Source organism: Mustela erminea, chromosome 7 (genome assembly GCF_009829155.1).
Source record: "Mustela erminea isolate mMusErm1 chromosome 7, mMusErm1.Pri, whole genome shotgun sequence".
Classification (NCBI taxonomy): Eukaryota; Metazoa; Chordata; class Mammalia; order Carnivora; family Mustelidae; genus Mustela; species Mustela erminea.
Window position 1 is genome coordinate 17,914,555 of NC_045620.1, and position 18,458 is coordinate 17,933,012.

Sequence of the window (18,458 nt, forward strand, 5' to 3'; positions counted from 1 at the left end):
ACCTCGGCCCAAGCAGAATCTCTCTCTGTCGCGGGACCCCAGCCACATCCTCTCGCACCCCGGGAGACGCCAGCCCCGAATCTTCCAGCTCGCTAGCCTGCTACCTGCGAGACCTCCACCTGCCGGCTGAACCCCTCCACGCCCGCACGCACTCCGGGTCCCCGCCCCCTGCCTGCGGTCTGCGGCGTGCAGGACCCCGCCCCGCCCCCTCGGCCCGCAGGACCCCGGCCCCGCCCCGCCCCCGTGGCCCCGCCGCTCCGTCCCGGGGGGCGGGGCCGCGCGCAGCAGCGTCTCCAAGGCGGGGGGGGCGCGAGGCAGGGGGCGGGGCGGCCCCGGCGCCGTCCAATCAGCGCCGCGATCACATCCATGCAAATACGAGCACAATGGAGCGAGCCCATCACTCGCCCCTGCAAGCAAGCTTGAAATGGGCTTCTGCCTGAGCGGCAGCCAGAATGACCAATGATTCTGTGTTTTGGGCTGGCGAAGCCCAATGGCGTTGCAGGGAAGGCGGGCCCGAGCTGGGTTAGGGTGTCCTTGCAGGGTGTCTGAGCTAAACTTCACCAAATAATAGCTGTTTGTATTTTGGCTGCTGCAGGAGCCATTTTAGGTAAGTTCTTCTCTTAACTTTTTATTTTCCTCCCTGGCCTCCTCTGGCTGGCCTTGTCCGCGGGTCCCTGGCCCCGCCCCGCCGGCCGGGCTGGGGTGCCCCTATGAATGGAGCCGGGATGAGGGGCTGCGGCGGCGCCGAGGCCGGGCCGGGGTCCGAGCGGGGCCGGCGGCGGGCGGCCTGGCGGAGGGCAGGCGGCGGCCTGAGGCCTGAGGAGAGGAGCCGGCCTCCGCCGCGCCCCGCTCCTGCTCGCGCTCAGGCCGCGCTCGGGCCGGGCGGCCGTCCTTGGGAGTGCGCCGCTGCGGGCCGCGCGGAGGGGCGGGGGTCCGGGCAGCCCCCGGCCCCTGGCCTGGCGGGTAGGGGCGGGGCGTGCGGAGGCTCCCCCCTGGGGCGGGCCGTAGAGGGACCCCTCGGGCGGGCTGGGTGGTGCGGCGCGCGCGGCGGGGGTGACCGCTATTCTGCCGCCGCCCCCGCGGAGAAGTTGCTTTATTGGCGTCCTGCGTCTGTTTGCAGGGGTGGAGGAGGGTGGGCTGGTGCCAGGCTGCTGCTCCGGGAGGGGGCGGGGGCCCCGGCGCGTCCTCGGAGCGCGCTCCCCCTCCGCCCCCTTCTTACGCACTAGCGCGCACTCGCCCCGAAAATTGGAACCCCGGAGGTGTCCAGCAGCCCCGCAGCCAAGTTTTGTGCATTATTAGATTGCATGCTTGAGTTTAAAAAAAAAAAAAAAAAGAATCATCTGTCCCCTTTAGGGTATTTATTTTCTTCGCTGTTGAGAAGTAACGGGAGCCTTTTGCTCCCAAATTTCCAGGGACATGCTTGTCAGATGTGCAGACGGTTGGCAGCTACTTGGTTTTTAAAAAGACGCTATTAGGAAATCCCCTCACTAGTGAGATAATTGAAATTTGAGTTTGTTTGCAGCTTCAGTTTTATTTGATCCAATTAAAAATACATAAGCAGGCACTTATATTTGTGTACATAAAGTATTCCTCGTTCCAGTTATGACTGATGTGACTGTGGTTTCGGTAGTGTGGGATCTAATAAGGCAATATAATTCAATTTTCGACTTGTAGGCCCGTGTTCTCCAAATTAGGGTTTATGGACCATTAGTAATCTGGCCAAGGCTTCTAGTGAATCCTTGGCATCTCCAGGCGTCTCTGGAGCTGTTGTATGTGCCTTATTCCCCAACCTTTCAAAACTGCTCATTCTGATGTAACAGTTCCATGAACAGAGAAGGTAGACATTAAAAAAAAATTTTTTTTTTAATTAATTTTTAGAGTGTCTGCAGTGTTGCTGGAGATTCAGTTACTGTTTTTCAAATGGCATACTGGGATGCAGTCCTGTGAGGCCCCCAGTTTTGACATGCCTTATGGGGATGTGCTTGTGGTACTTAGAAAAGTCCTCATAGGGACCTCAGTACTATGCTCCCAAGGCTAACTGCGAGCTGCCTTCCTTTCTGGAGATCTGTTGTCACTGGCTGTGCACTATACAGTAGTTTGTTGGTAGCATAAATTGGTAGATTCCATTGGCAACCTCAGGGATATAGTTTTTGTGAACTTTGTGGCTCTTTGGCAGGACAGAGCAAGTTTGAGATCTATGTATGAAAAAATGATTAGGCACGAATCTTCAAGTACCATGGTTTATGCCAGCCTGAACAGGTGGTTTCATATAAGCAATGCGTGACTGTAACCAAAGGCCTGGGAAAATGGGAAGTGGTAAATGATTAATTTTGGGCTTCTTTCTTCCCAGGGCAGATCTAAATAAATTGTGATGGATTATTTAAACTCTTTCTTCATTCATGGGCTACTTACTACTAAAAGCTAACCTTTATAATTTTTTTTTTTCCTTTTTGCTAACTTTGGAGTCTCCTTTATAGCAACCAGAATATGATACTGTTTTTGCTGCAGTCTGGCCGTGGGCAAAATAAATCTAGATCTCTTGTGAAATTATTTGTGTCTCGAAGTGCTATGACAGTCTGCCTGGAATTACATCGGTTATTTCTTTGCTTTTTTTTTTTTTACATTTAGCTTTTCTGTTGTTACAGTGTGGTGACTCAGTGTGATCACTTTTACCATGGTTTTTAATACTCTGTCCTTACCATTATCATTATTTTTATAATTTATTGATATGGTTGGAAGTTCTCTAAACTCATCGGTATATTCATGCCAACCACACAAGAAGTTGAAAGACCAGTTTGGAGTGAAATGGGAGAGCCACAAGTAACACTTGCTGTATTTCTGGATGGTCCTTCGGCAGTTAGTTTTTTTTTTTTTTTTTTATTGATTTACTATTCTTATAACATTTCCAATGCCAAAGATCTCAAGCAGAATCATATCTCTTTAGAAACCAAATCTCATTTGTTATTTTTTTGCCATTACGTTACAGAAAACTTACCAGAAACAGCAGACATTTGGGCCCCTGCGTCTTAGAGATCTCTTTGATTTATAGAAGTTTCAGACAAGTTTTTCGGTTTTCTTGGAAGCATGGCTTTACCTCAAGCAGAGATCGTGGTTATGTCTTCCCCTCTTAAACAATGAGGAGAAAGCCTTCCACACTCTCAGGCTTGATTCTCACTGTAGGGACCTGTGTTTTTCAGTTTTCACAGATAGACTCTGTATTGGTAATGGCCAAGTGGAGATAAAAATGTTCTCAATCCTTGTGAACAGGTTAGAGGATTCAAGGATTCTGCCTGCAAAAATATTTTTGGTATGTGACAGTGACTGTATCTAAATCAACTGAGGAGACTATGTTTTCACTCCCTGCCATCCAGTTTGGCGCCCCACCCCCCGGATAACAAGGTTAGAAATAGTTTATTTCTTTTTTTTTAAGATTTTATTTATTTATTTGAGAGAGTGTACAGGGGGAGAGTGAGAGGAAGAAACAAGACTCCCTGTTGAGCAGGAAGCCCAGTGTGGGGCTTGATCCCAGGACCCTGAGATCATGACCTGAGCTGAAGGCAGAGGCTTAACCAACTGAGCCATCCAGATGCCCCGAAATAGTATTATTTTTAATAAATATTTGGCGGTTCACTTTATACTTACCTTCTTCATACAGAGCTTTAGTTTAATGCAGGTGAAAAGCTGCAGTGAATTCCATGGGACTGCCTGCATTCTCCTGTAGCAGGTTATTATATTGAAAACTCTTTGATACATAAAATAATAGCTAGGGTTTAGATACCTATTTCCAAGAGAACAGGTTTGGGGTTTTTTTTTGTTGTTTTTTTTCTTCTCCTTCCAATAGAATGTGGCATACTTGTGAGACAAGCAAAAAGAACTAGCACTGAATAAATACCTGGTGTGTGTCCAGCACTCAGCCAGGCACTGGGGCAGCGGAGATGCACAAACGTCTCCCATTTTCATGGTCACTCCAGGAGGCTGGACTGAAGCTCAGAGAGGTGAGGTGGCTTATTTAAGGCTATTGAAGCTAGTGAATGTTGAAGCCAGAATTTGAACCCAGATCAGCTGGATTTAAATATTCTTTTCATCTGCTGCCCTCTCAAGATTTCTTTAAAAGCTGGAGTGTGCTGTCATGTTTAGTGGTATGGGGTTAAGTTCACTGACAGAAGTTGTTCTACACACTCATCTATTTTTATTTCCTCATTTCAAGAGTTTGTCACTGAAGAGGCAAATTAGGATACAGTAAGGGCACCCTTAACCTCCCCCCCCTTGCCTCACTAGTGTAGGAGAGGTCCTTGTAGGGCACTTAAGAGTTCAGCCTAGCCTGGTACTAATAGCCATGAAGTGCAGAAGGAGAATGCAGTCACTTTTTCCTTGCCAACATGTTCTTTTCTTTAGTTCATTTTGTGGAGGCGTTGATACCCTCTTGAGAAATTCTGTTACTTCCATAAAAGTCCTGAAGGTAGTAAAATGGAGTTATTTTAAAATATCCATCCCCGTTCCCATTTCTGAACTAAATTATTTGCATAAAATCCAGAGAAAAATGTTTTCTTTTTGCTTGTAGTACCTGCATTCGTTGGTTTTTATCATTTGTAATAGTGATTCTTTACATCCTCCTACACTTAATTCTTTTTGTCATTTCCCATCATTGAGACCTTTAGAATCTATAGTTCCTATTCTGAAGAGTCCTTTTTTTTAAGTTGATGAACTTTTTTTCTTTATTGTCATAATGGAGGACTTAAAATTTTTTTAGCAAGGGAGAAAACCTGATATTTTAATAGATTTCTGTGGTACTTTTATTCACTGGCTGTTTCAGAAGACTTAACCTCCTAAGACAGTATTTGAAAATTTGAGGAAAACTAGGAAGTAGAATTTTAAGATAACTTAAGGACACAAGTCAAAATGTAAGTTGGTTTTGAATTTTCTAAAAAAGTAAAAGGAGATTTCTATTTTTCTACTCCTTTATTAGCTAAAGATTCTTGTAGGAAGTATCCCTGATTAATTTTTTTTTTAAAGATTTTATTTATTTATCGGGGGGGTGGGGGAGAGAGCGAGCACAGGCAGACAGAATGGCAGGCAGAGGCAGAGGGAGAAGCAGGCTCCCCGCTGAGCAAGGAGCCCGATGTGGGACTCGATCCCAGGACGCTGGGATCATGACCTGAGCCGAAGGCAGCTGCTTAACCAACTGAGCCACCCAGGCGTCCCTCCCTGATTAATTTTATGGACCAAATATTTTGTCAGTAAATTTTAAATATATTTTGAAATTTCTGGTACATTATGTGACCAAGGTGTTTTACTTTTGGAATCTCTATACCTTTTTTTACAAAAGATTTACTTGAGAGAGAGCACGCATGCAGTGGGGTGGAGGGCTTAGGGCACGAGAGGGAGAGAATCCCAAGCAGACTCCCTGCTGAGCAGAGAGCCCAGTGTAGCTCCATCTCACAACCCTGAAATCTGTACCCTGAGCTGAAGTCAAGAGTCAGTCGCTCAATCAACTGAGCCACCCAGGTGCCCCTGGAATCTCTATACTTTTTGTTTTTTTAAATTTCATTTATTTATTTATTTTTTAAAAGATTTTATTTATTTATTTTATATAGAGAGAGGGAGCACAAGCAAGGGGAGCGGGGGAGTGGGAGAGGGAAAAGCAGGCTTCCTGCTGAGCAGGAACCCCGACAAGGGCTCAATCCCAGGACCCTAGGATCATGACCTGAAATGAAGGCAGACACTTAACCGACTGAGCCACCCAGGCACCCCTCTATACTTTTTAATTGTAAGATTGTCTTTATATAGAAGGTCAGGCTTCAGGTTAAAAGGAGGTCTAACTACTGTGGTAACCTTGGCCTTTGGTTCCTACCTATTTAGGTCGAGGCTTTTTATCCTGGGATTCCCGGACCCTTAGGTCTGGTCTGTCTGTGAACTCCACAGAATAGCATAGAAAATTTTGTTGGTGCACTTCGATCAGACGTGAGTCCATTCTTCTTGTGATTCTCAAAGGGATCTCTGACTCCCACCCCCCTTCCCTCTGCCTTCTCCTCCCCCATCATTTATTCCCATCCACACACAAAAACAATATTGAAGATCATGGATTTAGGTTGTTTCAGAAATAGTTGTTTTGTTAGGAGCAAAATCTTTTCTAGGAGGCTGACTTTGTTGGGCCTTTAGGAGGTTCTGTGGTGTCCGTCTGGTGAAGCCCTTGGGTATCACTCCGGGCAGCCTCTGGGCAAAGGGTTATCCCGAATTCTTCCCTACCTTATCTTTACACTTGGGAAGCTGTTACATACCCTTGATCGTGCGCACGGGTAAAAGAGTAAGGGTTGGAGCAGGAGCCATGAGGGCAAATGCAAAACAGTGTTAGAGGGTCCTGGGCCTCTCTGCCTCAACCATCTGCCTCTGCAGATGGGACTGGAGGGGTGGCCATGGCAAACTCTCCTGACATTTTCTTGCTTTGAATACTTCTTAATCATTCTGTTACTGCTTCATTCAATATATTAGGAGGAAAAGGGTTTTTCCCCCTTACATTGTAAGAGGAACAATTAAAAAATCCACCCATTTTTATAGTCCCCAGACTTTGTATGTGATTCCTTCTGACTTTTCTGTTAAGGTTAATTTCAGGTTGAATTTTTCTTAATGTCTGTTTGAGCTTGTGAGCTTATTTTACAGATAACATGGGTATATGTCGAGTTCTGTTAAACCAGATGTTACCGTAGGAGAAAGAATCAAGTGTTAAAATTCTCAGAGCCTTGTTTTATAATTTGCTTAAGTAAAAGTCAAGTAAATTGGTAAAACAAAATTTTAGAGTGACAAGAAAATTCCAGAAGTAGTCTCTAGGAAGTGGCCAAAGAGAAATCCTGGAAATTTTCTCATAGAAGTTTGTTTGTTGGGCCAGACCAGAAGTTGACTAGAAGAAAAATCCATTTTTTTGGTTTGATATGTCATTGGAGGAAAACACCTTAAGCGTGAGGCAGTTTGGGGAAGGGCATTGACTCCTGTGAAGGGATTCTGTTTGGTTTGTTCCTTCCCTAAGTGCATATGAGCAAAGAAGTGTGCTGGGACTATTTACTTTGGGTTCAAGGAAGCCAACAGTAGTCTAAGAAATTCTTTGAAAGATTATGTCCAGTGAGCCAGTGCAGATCATAGATTTTATTTACTGAAAGAAATTTTTTTTTTTTAAAGATTTTATTTATGTATTTGACAGAGATCACAGGTAGGCAGAGAGGCAGGCAGAGAGAGAGGAGGAAGCAGGCTCTCCGCGGAGCAGGGAGCCTGATGCGGGGCTCTATCCCAAGACTCTGGGATCATGACCCGAGCCAAAGGCAGAGGCTTTAACCCACTGAGCCACCCAGGCGCCCCTACTGAAAGAAATTTTTATATAATTTAACACAAAGATGTTATCAATGTTCATTTGTATATTTTGGTCTAACAACTCTTATGAAGTTAGCAGTCTAAATTCAACTGTAGCTTAGCCTGAAGAAGTCAGGACACCATCCTTTTTGACCATGTGGCAGAGTCAGAGATAATTGTTAAAATGTGAAATAAGCTTTTCTAGATCAAGGCTACTCATAATCTGCAGATCTGTGCAGGTCTGTGAACTGTTAACTGTCTCATGAGGTAAGTAGAGCACTTGAAACATGTAGCTGTTTTTAGAGCATTTTTTATAAAATTGATTTGTCTGTTGAGTCTATTAAGACATGTAAGTTTATAGTATAGTCTTTCTTTTAAAAAAAACTTTTCCTCCTGGTAATTTATTTTTCTGGTATTTTATAAAAGTATTAGTCCACGATGGATTGAGAAATAACAAAAAGTTGTGTTTTTGTTTTTGTAATCTCTTTACCCACTGTGGGGCTCAAACCTACAACTCCAAGATGAAGAGTTGCACACTTGGGGCCCCTGAGTGACTAGGTTAGGCCTCTGCCTTCTGCTCTGTTCATGGTCCTGGAGTCCCCACACTGGGCTCCCTACTCAGCGGGGAGTCTGCTTCTCCCTCTCCCTCTGTCTCCACCCCACCCCCATTCATGTTCTCTCTCTTCCTTGCTTACACATTCTCTTTGTCTTTCTCAAATAAATAAATAAATAAGATCTGGGAGAAGAAAAACCCAAGAGTTCCATGCTTTGCTGACAGAGCCAGCCAGGCACCCCTCAAAAGTAGTTCTTAACCCTCAGCAGCACTACTTAAAGGGATAGGTAACATCACATTATCTTGCAGCTTGTTTAGAAATGAACATTTTGAGGCCCCATTCCAGACTGATCTGAAATAAATGACCTGGGGTGGAGACCCAGTAATCTTGTTTAGCAGGTGATACTGATGATTTTTATGCACATTTAAATTTAAGAAACGTTGTTCTAGATCAGCGCTGTTCAGTAGAAATTTATGCTATGATGAAAAATGTCTTATGTGCAGAACCTACTAGTCATACATGTGGCTTTTGAGCCCTTAAAAGGTGGTTGGTATGACTGAGGAACAGAATTTTAAATTTTATTTAATTTTAGTTCATTTAAATTTGGTCACATAGTGGCATGGGCATTTGACACCACGGGTCTAGATACTTCGGGGTCCCCCTTTCAGGGTGGGGGCAGCAAAAGTGGATTTTTCTTCCTTTCACTTAGAAAATACAGGATAGGACAATACTGTCCTATAGCTTTAAATCAGACTGAGCAAATCATAGAATAAAAGCTGGCACTTATTTGCCCATTTATATTTACCTCTTTTTATCTAGAAGTTGATTTGATGTTAAGAAAATAGTAGGGTCAGAAAATAAGTTTAGATCTGTGTCACAGAAGGTTTTGCAAACAGCAAGGTAGCTGTTTTAGTGAGGCCTTGTGACCCTTCATGGCTGTGACTAACTTGCATGATGTCTTGATTTTGTCTTTTCTGTAAATATTGAAGCTTTTAAGTGCAGTACTGCAGTTTTCCAGTCCTCAGTAGAAAGCACTGATCATTGGGAGTTCTCATCACTTTGGACTGGTTAATAGAGGTTTTTCCTATGTAAAGTATCGTTGCTTTATCACCTTACTTAGAGGACGGTTTTTGCATTCTATAAAGGTAATCTTCGTTTTCAATAATATTCACCAAACCTCCCTTGAAAAATTGAGCCATGTCTTCTGTCCTCTTCCAATATATTTAAAAACTGATTTGTTAAAAGGATTTCTTTTACTCATTTAGGGTTGTATATGCTTCCCTGTCTCCGTCCCCATCTACTTGTACTTCATATTTAAACTCCCCAAAATCAAGGATAGCATCGACTCTAATATATCCATCAGTGTTCATGGCAGGACTGGAGATTATTTTGTAATTGACAGGTAGCAGGAAGCATAGCTGTGAAAGTAAATAGCTTTTTAAAATGCTGTCCAGACACAGTGAGTCTTTTCTAATTGTACCATAATTTTATTAAATATATTTGCCAGGTTTTAGGTTTTCAGGCAGGAGATTGCATATAGGCAGTGACTCTTGAAGCAGGAGAGACAGTGGGGGTGTCCCAAATTGTTTACACCCTCATAGTAGGTTCCTTAAAGATCATGGTTAGGGCTGCAGGAATAGCAAAATTTTTAATGTAGCAGCGTCTTTCAGCTTTGTTTATGGCGTGAATTAAGGTATTGTCTTCCATTGGTGTTCTTGAAAAACCAGCACTATTTTAAGTGAATAAGTCAAAGAGAGATAATTATCATATGGTTTCACTTATTTGTGGAACATAAGGAATGACATGGAGGACATTAGGAGAAGGAAGGGAAATCCGAGGGGGAGATGAACCATGAGAGACCGGACTCTGGAAATCAAACTGAGGGTTTTAGAGGGGAGGGGCTGGGGGGGCAGTTTAGCCTGGTGATGGTCATTAAGGAGGGCACACACTGCATGGAGCACTGGGTGTTACACGCAAACAATGAATCATGGAACATGACATCAAAAACTAATGATGTACTGTATGGTGACTAACATAACATAATTTAAAAAAAAAGCAGCACCATTTTCCATTTTGCTGTAGGGACAGTCTTAGTTCTCAGAGTGAGTAAAGATGTCCTGGCAGGTTGTCCTGGCAGGAGTTTCTGTTTGGCTGAAAAGGACACCGGTATGGCTGATCTGGGGGCCTAACACTTTGTAACATGCTGCTTTGGGCTCTTTTGTTTGACTTTGTCCAAAGAGTTTCAAGTTCTTGACCTCTAGACATACATTTGGATTACTGCTTTGGAGTCTTCTTATTTATTTATTTATTTATTTAGAGAGATTGTGCACACGCTTGGGGTGGGGAGGGTGTGGGGAAGACAAGCAGAGAGAAAATCTCAAGATCTCAAGCAGGCTCCACCCCCATTGCAAAGCCGGACATGGGGCTCAGTCTCAGGACCCTGAGAGTCGGTTAAACGTCCAACTCTCGCTTTCGCTTGAGTTGAAAGCGAGAGTTGGACGTTTAACCAACTGAGCCACCCAGGCGCCCCTGCTTTGGAGTCTTAAGGAGTTGAAAAACCTAGTGTGTTGGCACTGAAATCTCACAGTTGACAGATACCAAGTTTAAAGTGTTTGTGGGTTCCTTCAAGTTTGTTCCCATCACTGTCACTAGGTCCCAGAGCTGGGACTGGAATGTTGTTTGAAATGTTACTAAAAGAGGGCACCTGGGTGGCCCAGTTGGTTAAGCAACTGCCTTCGACTCGGATCATGATCCTGGAGTCCCAGGATCAAGTCCCACATCAGGCCCTCTGCTCATCAGGGAGCCGGCTTCTCCCTCTGTCCCTTGCCCCTTTCATGCTCTCTCTCTCTCTCTCAAATAAATAAAATCTTAAAAAAAGAAAGAAAGAAAGAAAGAAATGTTATTAAAAGACGATTTCATAAGCCATGGCCAAATAGCAGTCTTCTTACTTACACAGAGTAGTCCTACTCTGTCCGGCCTTCTCCGCTCTCATGGGGCATTCCATGCTGGCAGGGCTCTCCCTGGGTACTGACTTGCCCTGTGTTGTGTTGAACTCAGCCTTCTTGCTGCTGTTATAGCTGTGGTTATGGCCGTTAACTTCTAGTTGAAGCTTGAAGCGTTGTCAGGGCTTACATAATTCAGCATCTCAGCTAGATTCTTCCAAACCAGAGCATCTTTCTGGCTTCTTAGAACTGAGGAAGAGTAGTATTGGAAGGCACTTTGGAGGCCCTCTAGTCCAATTTCGTCATCTTATGGATGATTGAATGGATATCTAGTCGTGTAAATATTTTGTGAGACCATAGAGCTGGTCTAGGGCCAAATTTGGCTTAGAATTCAGTTCTCATTTTACTAAGCAGGTCTCTCCCTGATCGATGGTTAAGGTCCTAAAAACCCCCGTGGGAGAATTTCCTTAAGAATTTACAGGAATAATATGGGGAAGTTGTGTTCTGAGATTAGAAGTGAATTTGTGAAAGGCTGAATAATGTTTTTTAATGTTCTAAGAATAAAGGTATCAATGAAATTTTACATGTCTTAAATGAATAAGGGTGAGTAGTACTATTTTGGTAACTCTTGTTTACTATGTCTTGTTTACTAGAAACATTTTGGCGTGTGCCTCCCTTCTATATCTTGGTAAAAGGCTTGTGGTACTATTCTGGTAACTCCTGTTTACTATTTTTTGCTTACTAGAAACTTTTTGGCATCTCTCTCCATGATAGCATTGTGAAATCCTTTGTAAATTTACCTTGGGTTATTGCAAATAACGTGGACTTTTTTCCCCCACATCTGCGTACTTGTTTAGCTTTTCAGTAACTTGGGGTTGGTAGAACAGGTTTCTTCCCAGACCCCCCAGTTACTGGGATCATAGTAGCAGCTGTCAGTCATTGAGTGCTGACTGCATGACAAGTATGGTGCAAGTCTCTTTCGTGGTGTGGTGGTTGTTAGAGCTGCTCACTGATAATCTTTTTTTTTTTTCTTCTTCTTCTTCTTCTTCTGCGTATATGGTAGGGTAGCACTTCTCCATGCTTGAAGTTGAGCATGGCTGTGTGACTCGCTTTGGATATTGAAATTTGAGTGCAAGTGATGTGAGACACTTCTAGGCAAGTATCTCTTTTTTTCTGAAAGGAATCTGAAGTGGTTACATAATGTAAGCAGGAAGCCTATGCTTTAAACCACTGAGTTTTTTAAATGGAGTTTTAACTGTAGCTTAAACCAGCCCATCCTGATGTATACCTGGATTCTCCTCATTGATCCTCAAGGCTAAATGCTGACATTAGCCCATTTTGCAGTTGAGGAAATGGAGGCAGAGGAATTCTATTTACTTGTCTAGCAGAACTGGTAGCCCCAGCACTTTGAGCCCTACTTTTTTTTTCCCTTCTTTCTTTCCTTCTCCCCCAACGCCCAGCACCCAAAGATTTACTTACCTATTTGAGAGAGGGAGGGAGAACATGTGAGCGGGGCAGGAGTCAGGGGGAGAGGGAGAGAATCCTCAGGCAGACTCCCTTGTAAGCGTGGAGCTGGATGTGGGGCTCAGTCACAGTACCCTGACTGAGATCAAAACCTGACCTGATATCAGGAGTCAGATGCCTAGCTGCCTGAGCCACCCCGGTGCCCCGAGCTCTGCATTCTTAAGCACTTCGTAAGTTTGCTGCCATTCTGTATGCTGTACCAACTCCGTACCCATAATTTCATGCCAGAGCTTCTATTTACTTCTCTGTTCAGCCCTTTCTCCCAAGGCTCCTGAAGTTCCAGGTCCGAGGGTCTCTTCCCAGCATTTATCTTTTCCAGTGTTGTACTGCAGAAACCTCCATTCCTTTTCTGTCAGCTGTTACCTGCTTTACTGCCTTCCGGAATTCCGTCTTTCCTGTGACGGGGATCGTTCCTTGCCTTAGATATCCTTGCATCTCTGCATCTCTAACATTTTTACAGTACATTCTCCACAGGCCACATTCGGCTACATGAGTAGGAGGCTGCCCAGCAATCACAAGGCTTTCCTGCACAGTAGTTAAGGGCATGGCTTTGCAGCCAGACCACCAGTTTGAATCCTGGAGCTGCCACTTACTGGCTGTGCGAACCTCCCTATTCTTCAGTTTCCTCATGTGTGCAATGGAGGTTATAATAATACCTATCTCATATAGTCCTTTTGAGGATTAAGTTAATTTATGTAAAGCCTTGGAATAATGCCTGGCACATTGTAAGCATGGTCTGTGTTGGATATGATGATTTGAAAGAATCAGGCATTCACAGGGCCAAGATGTGTGGAGAGAAATCATTACTGATCTTGGTCTTTCTGATATTAATATTTTAAAGGCTTAATACCACACTTAATTTAATTTTTCCTTTTATTTAACAGGGATTGCTGAGCAACTCTATACAGGCTCCTCTCCTCTGGGGGGAAAATGACCTAGAGCTTACCCTCAAAGAATTTATAGGGGAGGTAAGATATATGTAAATACCTGTATGCAGATAATTGTGCTGTTGCCAGGTAGTCCCTAAAAAGTGTTCTTTGGGAGTTCAGACAAGGGGGAGGAAGGATATCAGAGAAGGCTTAGAGTCAGGGCATTTATTCGGTTTGGAAGGGTAGACAGGCTTCAGATGTGGAGACGGGGTGTGGCAGGGAGGAAGCCTCCAGGTGAAAGGAAACATTAGATCAGAGGCCTGTCATAAACATGTTCGTTCATCCACTGGGCAAATATGTAGTGAACATTTACTGTGTGCTCGGTATTGATGTAAGCCTGGGGGGACGCTGCAGTAAACAAAAGTTCCTGCTCTTACAAAAGGTGCTGTGTTACAGTATATGAATATACAGAGCCATAATGTATCAGGCGGAGAGAAGGACTAAGGAGAGTATAGTGACATACAGATTTATATAACTAAGAACAATATGATGATTCATTTCTAGCGTTTTTCTTAGGGTATCTTTTGAAGAAACCCAAAGCCAAGCTGAGTGGCTTTTTCATGTGCACCGAGCCATATCTTTGCTATTTTCTGTGTTTGTAGTTCTCTGTTCTTTGTTCTTGGCCTGTCAAGATATTTTCCTTCCTTTGAGACTTGAGTTCAAGTCCCACTGTCTTCGTGAGGCTCTCCCCATCTGTATCTGCTGGAAGCACCCTCTTTCCTTTCTGCACTTGTCAAGTCAGTTTTGACCTATGTGACTCATTTGGCATTTCCTTTTTTTTTTTTAAGGTTTTGTTTATTTATTTGACAGAGAACACAAGCAAAGGGAGTGGGAGAAGGAGAAGTAAGGGAGCCCACTGCTATGCTCAATCCCAGGACCCTGGGTTCACAACCTGAGCCAAAAGCAGATACTTAACTGACTGAGCCCACCCAAGCGCCCCTGGCATTTCTTATTTAACTGCCTTTGTCTTTTCACATATTGTTCGTCATTATTCCACAAAGCATGTGATGCCCATTTATTTAGTAAACAAATTATCAGGCTTTCAGTTTGTTTCAGCCATGGCCGGGCACTGGGAACTTGAAGATAAATGCACATGGTCTGTGCCCTTGAGGAATGCACAGTCTGTTAGAAGGAGAGAAATGTAAGCTGCTACTACAGACATCAGGATAAATGTCAAATTAGAGCTGTGTCCGGAGTTTGGTTGGAATGCAAGAAGAGGGAGCGACCATCTACTCAGGGGAGTTAAGAGTTTTGAAAGGAAGAAACGTCCCCGTTGGTTCCTGAAAGTTGATTTGGAATTTAATAGCCAGAGATGGGGATTGGTATCTGTGAGTTCGGAGAACCTTTTGTGTGAGACTTGCCCTGCGCGGGGATGGCGGGCAGGTGGTAAGTTCATTGGGGCTGGAGTATAGTGTAGGGATGTAGATTTGTGGTGGGCGATAGACCTGGAGGAGTGGATTGCAGATGTTGAAAGGCTTTGAAAAGGACGTAAGGAGTTGAGCTTTGTGTGGGCCCTGAGGAGTCATCATGACCAATGTGTAGTCTGTGTGCTGTACTTGGGCAGCAGAGGTTGGCTTAGATCAGTGGTGCTCAAATCTTCCTGCACATGAGAATTGCTGGAGAGCTTCAGAAAATACTAGCGCCCAGGCCACACCCAGTAAAATCCTTGTCTGGATGAGGGACACCAGTACTGGGTTATTGATAACTTCCCAGGTGATTCCAGTGTGCCACCCAAGACTGAGAACCTGTGGTTTGAGAGGCCTGATGACGGGTCAGTAAATGCGGAGGCTGTTGCTGTGGCCGGCTAGGAAAGAAGTCTTTGGGAATTGGGAACAGGACAAGGAAGACTGAGCCAGCCATTGTTATTTTTCTTCAGTTTTCTTCCTCTGTGTTTTCAACAAAATTGTGGCCCTTCTCCCCAGGGATACAAGGTCCAGTGTTTGGGCTTTGAATTCCTCAGAGATTTGTACATAGTAGGTTCTCAGTAAATATTCGCCTTGATTAAAGTTCGTTTTCTTTTGTTCAGGTACTCAGAGTACTTAAGGCATTTTTATTTCATTTACTTCTTTCCTTTTTGGTTATTTTTTTAAAAAAATATTTTATTTTATTTATTTATCATAGAGAGAGAAGCGAGAGCAAGCACAGGCAGACAGAGTGGCAGGCAGAGGCAGAGGGAGAAGCAGGCTCTCTGCCAAGCAAGGAGCCCGATGTGGGACTCGATCCCAGGACACTGGGATCATGACCCGAGCCGAAGGCAGGCGCTCAACCAACTGAGCCACCCAGGCGTCCCTCCTTTTTTGTTATTAAATAGAAATTCCTTTAGGGACGCTAGTGGATGGAAATGAGACTTTTTAGTCACTTTTACTTCCTCATAGTTCCAATTAAAGATTTAGGAAGTTAAAATTCAATAATTCAACAATAAGTCTGCATATGGATTTGGTTTATCCCTTCGATCTTTCCTTAGTAGTGCAAATAAGCAAGTGTGCCTTTAACTCTTGACATTTATGTAAAACCCATCAGTGGTGATACACTGTTTACTTAAAGAATCCCCAGGAAGTATCTAGATTCTTGAAGTATTTTTTTGAAAAGTTTTATTTATTTAAGTAATCTCTACGTCCAGTGTGGGGCTTGAACTCACAACCCTGAGATCAAGAGTTGCACGTTCCACCGACTGAGCCAGCCAGGCACCCCGAGATTCTTAAAGTAGTGTTAAGGTTTAGCTTCCACAATAATATGTAGGAAGTGAGCCTTAACACTGGATTCTGTTAATTTGTGTAATTCAGGAATTTATCCATGTGGTATATAGAATCTGACTTGCCTTGTGCACTTGAAATAATTTTTCTTCGCCAAATATATTTGTTTCTGAATGGGGATAGTATTCAAAAAATGCCGTGAATCATTTTTATGTCAGCTCTTCATTCTCTGTTCTAAGAGATGGGAATTGGAACATATAGAAATTAAAAACTTTTTTATACTTGACGCCGTTCACACCTCCCCTCTGCCATTTGGTATCTTGAAAAACATCAAACCCACAGAAAGTTACGGGGAGTGGTACTGTTAACACCCATCTCCCCTTTACTCAGATTCGCCAGTTACTGTTTTGCCAAATTTTCACATGCTTGCTTGTTCGGACGCGTTCTCCCTCTTTTTAGCCATATCCTTTGAGAGCTACTTGCAGACAGACATTATGACACTTCACCCTAAATACTTGCCCATCTTTATCCTGAGAGGGTACGCGTAATTACAGTATAATTGTGTCATTCAGGCCACTTGACATAAAAGCAGTACTTAGTCCGTATCTAAATCTTACTGGTCACGTAGTCTCCAGCCCATGTATTTTCCCTGCTCTCAAATCCAGTGAAGGACCATACATTGTATTAAGTTGTCATGTGTCATGAACATCCTAGTATCGATTAGTGTGACCCAGTAGTCTCAGGATTTCAGAAATGGAAATGAAAACCTCTGCACAGGCGGCCCAGCTTCCCATCCTTCTTCCCAGCTCGCCTCCATGCTCTCCCCGGCTGGCTCGGAGTGGGCCCACCGAGACTCGTGGCAGATTCTGAAGTGGAACCTTGCGCCCGGGCCAGACCTGCCCGTGCACATCTTCCTGAGGCTGGGAGAGGCTTTATCCTGAGCAGGGTTATTTTTTGTCTTAGAATTAAAGCCATTCCGGTTGCCCAGGAGCTTCACTAAGAAAAAGAAAATGTGGATGCCTGGGTGGCTCAGTTGGTTTAAGTGACTGCCATTGGCTCAGGTCGTGATTCCAGAGTCTTAGGATCGAGTCCCGCATCAGACTCCCTGCTCAGGGGGCGTCTGCTTCTCCCTCTGACCCTCCCCCTCTCATGCTCTCTTTCGTTCTCTCTCAAATAAATACATAAAATCTTTAAAAGAAAAAGAACTGTGATCATATCAATGAGACTTTGAGAAAAGATTTTCATAATTGATTCTCAATCAGCTGAAACCGGGTCACCTGGGTGGCTTAGTGGGTTGGGCCTCTGCCTTCAGCTCAGGTCATGATCTCAGGGTCCTGGGATCGAGCCCACATCGGGCTCTCTGCTCAGCGGGGAGCCTGCTTCCCACCTCTCTCTCTCTGCCTGCCTCTCTGCCTACTTGTGATCTCTGCCTGTCAAATAAATAAATAAAATCTTTTTTAAAAAAAAAGACTATTAAAAAATAAAAATAAAAATAAATCAGCTGAAACCTTGGAAGTTAGTTGTCTTTTGCTATTTCTTGAGGACCACTGATTATCATGACCTTGTCTCTATTATAGTTCATGGCCTTGCCTTTCCTTCCCCTTCGAGTGATACTGCCCCACTGAAAATGCATAGTTTAACCTACACTGGAAGCAATCTAATGCCTAGAAACAAAGTAGGCTGAAGAGTCCTCCTGCCATCTTTATTGTCCCCAGAGAATTTACCTTAGGCTCGCATCTGACTGCTGAAGCGACAGTTTCGTAATCCTGTTGTGACCACAGCTCACATAATAACTACACAATATATTGTGCCCAATATACACATATATGTAATTCAAAGGTTTTGACACTCAGTATTTATTCTTACTACTTGTGATGCACTGTATCCACTGTTTTCTGTTAAAGATAGTTTTATTAAGATAATTTACATACCATGAAGTCACCTGTTTTTGTTCTGTAAAATTTTTAAAAAGATTTTATTTACTTAGGTTAGGGAGAGAGAGAGCAAGTGAGCAGTGGGGGAAGGGGGGAGGAGCAGAGGGAGAGGGACAAGCAGATACACGTTGAGTGCAGGGTTCAATCTTAATGACCCTGAGATCATGACCTAAGTCAAAATAAAGAGTCATGCTTGGGGCCCCTGGGTGTCTCAGTGGGTTAAGCCTCTGCCCTTGGCTCGGGTCATGATTTCAGGGTCCTGGGATCAAGCCCCACATCGGGCTCTCTGCTCAGCAGGGAGCCTGCTTCCCCCCGCCCCACCACCTGCCTCGCTGCTTATTTGTTATCTCTCTCTCTCTGTCAAATAATAAATAAAATCTTAAAAAAAAAAAAAAAAAGAAATGTTGCTTGTGACCCATTGACTTTCAGAAACATGACAGCCAGCAGGAAGAGCAATGCCAAGGTGTAGCTAGCTGGTCTCGAGACCACTGTACGTCCGTCCACCAGAAAGGCAGGAAGAAAGGGATGGGCAGAGTCCTGAAAC

At 44.0% G+C, this 18,458-nt stretch overlaps 1 protein-coding gene across 7 annotated transcripts in view; it reads left to right on the forward strand.

The window, feature by feature from the left end:
• The first annotated feature begins 504 nt into the window (after nucleotides 1–504).
• CHD6 (chromodomain helicase DNA binding protein 6) overlaps nucleotides 505–18,458 on the forward strand; it is a 194,400-nt gene continuing 176,446 nt past the window's right edge. For 5 of the 7 annotated variants that reach the window (XM_032350646.1, XM_032350642.1, XM_032350648.1 and 2 more), the window contains exon 1: nucleotides 507–607. The gene's annotated coding sequence lies outside the window, so the exon portion shown is untranslated. Of the gene's footprint in view, nucleotides 608–13,242; nucleotides 13,327–18,458 lie in introns of all 7 variants that reach the window. The other 2 variants (XM_032350647.1, XM_032350643.1) reach the window with 1 other exon arrangement.